Below are 4,345 nucleotides of genomic sequence, written 5' to 3' on the forward strand. Positions count from 1 at the left end.
ATCTTCAAGGTGGAGATTGTTAACATTAATGGGAGACAACATTAATGGCAAACAATACAAAGTGGTGCAAGTTTAGCACCCTAAAGTTGACTTTGAAAAAGTGGCATGGGATAATTTTTTTTTGGTCCTTGAGATAATGGGCTATTTATTGTTTGGTCCTTGAACCTCAACTATAAATAGGCCTTCTCATTTCTCATTTCAATTCATCCCAACCAATCTTTCTCTCTTAGTTTTCTCTCTTCTCCCATTTGAGAATTCTCAAGGAATTCTATTTGTTTGTAATATTTTGAAGATAGTAAAGTTATCATCTGGTGTTAGTGCCCGAGGACGTAGGTATAATTTACCGAACCTCGTTAAAACTCTTGTGTTCTTTCTTGTCCTATTTTTCTTTCAATATTTGAGGGTATAATAGTAGTATTTAATTGTGCTATTAAATTACTATAGAAGGGATATTCTGTCTAAGGAAAGACTTGGTATTTAAGAGATCCATGTGATCCACCTCTCTTTCCTGGGAATTGAACTTTGTGTGATTTTTTAGTACAATAATTTACACGCTTCCGACCCTATTGGAACAACACCTGTTTCCTCATAATAAGTACGAGAGAAGAAAATCATAAAGTGAAGAAGACCGACAAAACTGTTGTATCAGTAAAACTAAAATAATTAATTTAATTATGGGAGGGACAACATTATGTAATCAAAACTCGGAGAGAGATGAAGAAAACTCAATATAATTTCCAGAAAGGTAAGAAGAGAAGCAAAAGTAGAGCTGACCTTAAGTTGATTACTGAAAAGGTTAACCGTTAATCTTGCCAAAGGCTTGAGGCAAAACCCTGATCCTCCTTTCAGACAACTCCACTCTCTCCAATGCTCTCCTTTCTGTTTCCTGCAGTACCATAGCAACATCTTCATTAACTTCCTCCTCAACTTCCTGCGAATTTACCCCACTTTTTCCGTATTCTCGTAAATCTTAACCAACCTCTGTTCCGCTTCCTTCAACAGCTTCTCGTATGCCTCATGCATTTCATCCAATTGCAAATTAATCTGTGAGTAGGCTTCTCTTTGTCAGCTTCTTTTCGAACCTCTAGCTCTTCGCTGACCAAGAAGGCCCGCCACTCGAGTAGATCCACCTCCAAGGGTCGAGGACACAGGCCCAATTCTTCCACGGATTTGGTGACGCTGGATACAATTTCTGCAAGTTTGGAGCGGGCCATGTTGACTGACTCGTGATCGGGTCGTGGACCCAGATTTTGGAGAAAGGAGCGGGTTTGGGACACAACGGATACTGCATGGATCATTGAGGAAAGGACATTGGGACTGGAAAGGTGGGGCATTTGGTTCACTATGTGTGGCGGATCGGTGGAAGAGGAGGTGGCGGAGGGATCCTGAGGGTTGAATGCAGGTCCGTCGAAAGGGAGGAGGGACATGACATAGGAAAGGAGAGGGTAAGTTGTCGGGCTGGGATCCATGTTGGGGGCAGAGGATATGGAAGGGAAAAAAGGAAGAGAAGCAGTTTGAGCATTAAAAGTTACAAAATGCAATTTTTGTAATTAAATTAATAAATAATTTGACTTTGCCAGTGTTTGACTTTCAGTTACTGGAATAAAATCCTCTTCCCCTAGGTGCCCCCTTCCCTGCCTCTTACACGTTAACTTTTTTGTTTTTTTTCAAAATTCATTAATTGTTTTAAATCTTTTTAAATTTTGCTTACAGCATGATTTTAATTTTTAATTAATTTATTTATTTAATAATAGAAATTATTTTTTTATAAAAATAGTTTAAATTAAATTTTATTATATAAAAAAAATGTCCACTGTACCAGCACGAACTACCTTAATTAAAACACCTCATGAAATGAAGAATAATATAAGCCCTTTAACAATTTGATGGATTTTATTTTATCTATAAAATAATGAGAACTGGGAAAATTCAATTTATGATTGGTTAAAACATTTTCTATAAATTAAAATATCCATTTAATTATATAAATAAAAATTCATATTTAATAAAATTTAATTTAGAATTAACTTTTATTACCGAGTAAATAAATTAATTAAAATTTTATTGTTTTAATTTACTAAGACAATTAATTTTTTAATAATTTGTTTTATACAGTTACTTGTAAATTTATTTATTATTTGAATTGTTTTTCATTTTTAATGATACACATTAACTTTTGAATGAATTTAAAATTTCTATTTAATTATAAAATATTATCATGAATTAATTTTTACTATAAAATTTAAAATAGTATACATTAATTTTTGAATCAATTTAAAATCTCTGCATAAATTGTAAATTGTTATATAATAAATTTAATTTAAACTATTTTTTATAATTATTTTCTACTATTAAATTAATTAATTAATTAAAAATTAAAATAATGTTGTAAGTAATTTATTTTAAAATAAAACAATTAATGAAAATTGAAAAAAATAAAATTGAACGTAAAAGTGGTATAGAAAAGGGCATCAATATAGAGGGAGAGGATTTTTATTCCTCGTAATAGTAATAATAATGTGTAGATATCCCCTACCCTAATTTACTGCCTAATTTTCTCCTTCAGTATTTACTTAAATGATTAAACTAATAAATAATTTTATTGAATTTTTAACATTCAATTATTATTTTTAATTAAGGTCAATTACATCCTTAGTCACTAAACTATCGCTAAGTTTTCGTTTTGGTAATTTGACTAAAAAAAGTTACAATTTAGTTATTGAACTATTCAAATATTTTTGTTTATGTCATTGGGTTGTTAAAGTTCTGCCAACAAGTTCCAAACGACGATTCAATGATCCATATGGTCGATTAGTACCCACCGACGAGTAGAAGAACATACCGTAGATCCAAATCGATCCAACGGTCAATGTCAGAGATTAAAGAAAAGAGTTAGTTGAATTTTGATTCGCAGATCCGTAACGTCCAAAACTGTTTCATAAAAAAAACTAAATTATAAAGAGAAAAAGAAAGAGAGATTTTGATTTATGCAAACAGAGAAAGACATTCTTAGTGACTTAAATGAAACCTTTTAAATAATTAGTGACCGATAACTTTTTTTTTTAGTTAAGTGACCAAAACTATTATAATTCTCATATCATATGATTAAAGATTAACCCATTCAATTACTATAATTTTTCTAAATAACTATTTTCGTGATAAATATTATATATTAAAGTTTTGAATGAGTTGACATCACCCGTAATTGGATCTCAACTCACTATGAAATTAACAAAGTTCATTCCTTTTATAAAGTAACAAATATTTTTTAAAAGGTATTTATATTTTTGATAAATCTAGAATATATTTTAACAATTCAATTGTCATATTTTATACTCCATTCATGTAGATCAAGCATATCAAGTTTAGTGTAAATTAAAATATTCTAACTATTTTTTTTTGTACAAAACTTCCATCCATTAAATATTTATTAATATAGATAATATTTCGATCAATATGATAGAGATATCAAACCAATTCAAAAATTTGCATGAAAACAAGTACGAATATCTTGATAAATTCAACGGCTGAATTGTTAAATACTAATCATATAAAAAATTTAAAAAAAATATAAGACCATTTTAATTTTACATTAGTGTACGTAGATCCCTCCCTATATAATATAATATAAAATAACAATTTACATAGCCTAAATTTGCCAGAAGTGACAATCTCTCAATTTTTTGTATTTATTTTTTAAAATTTTGTAATAAAGTTTTTATGATATTTTTCATGTGATATTTTTAAATTGTAAATTTGATACAAAACTTTTATCAACTATAGTATGATATTCTTTTTAAGTGAAATATGATATTATTTTTTAATATGCACAGGTCATTCAATTATGATTGTTTTAATATATTTTATAAACCATATTAAATATTGAAAAATATATATATTGGTGAATAATATTAAAAATATTTAGTACACTGTTAATAAAATTTTTAAATTTCATAAGTAAAGTTGAGAGGTTGGCAAGTGTTTTATAGTAAAATATTTATAAAATAAATATTCAGAAAAGAGATATATTACAATTTTTTAAAGCTACTTGTGCAATAAAAAAGTACACTACTGATTAGACCTAATCATAGGTTGGGCCACTCGGCCTGATTCCGATAATAGTTGAGTAAAAATATAGGCCCAAAAAATGTGTTTGAGCAAAAAATGAAGTGCGTTTAGAAAACAGGCCAGGCTTCAAGTAAGATTTTTTTTAGCTCAGCCCAAATTATATACTAAATATTTTATTTTATTTTTCATCCTTTTTTATTTTTAACTTTACTTTTAGTTTTAGTTTTGTGCCCTCCTCCCCTTATTCCCAATTCCAAAACCAAAATCCCTAAGCTCA

The 4,345-nt window shown here is 28.9% G+C and overlaps 1 pseudogene; it reads right to left on the reverse strand.

Annotated features, from left to right (window-relative positions):
- Nucleotides 1-796: 796 nt before the first annotated feature.
- LOC121227519 (plant intracellular Ras-group-related LRR protein 9-like) lies at nt 797-1,469 on the reverse strand (annotated as a pseudogene).
- Between the last annotated feature and the right edge of the window lie 2,876 nt (nt 1,470-4,345).

This window comes from Gossypium hirsutum, unplaced genomic scaffold, assembly GCF_007990345.1.
Source record: "Gossypium hirsutum isolate 1008001.06 unplaced genomic scaffold, Gossypium_hirsutum_v2.1 scaffold_967, whole genome shotgun sequence".
Taxonomy (NCBI): Eukaryota; Viridiplantae; Streptophyta; class Magnoliopsida; order Malvales; family Malvaceae; genus Gossypium; species Gossypium hirsutum.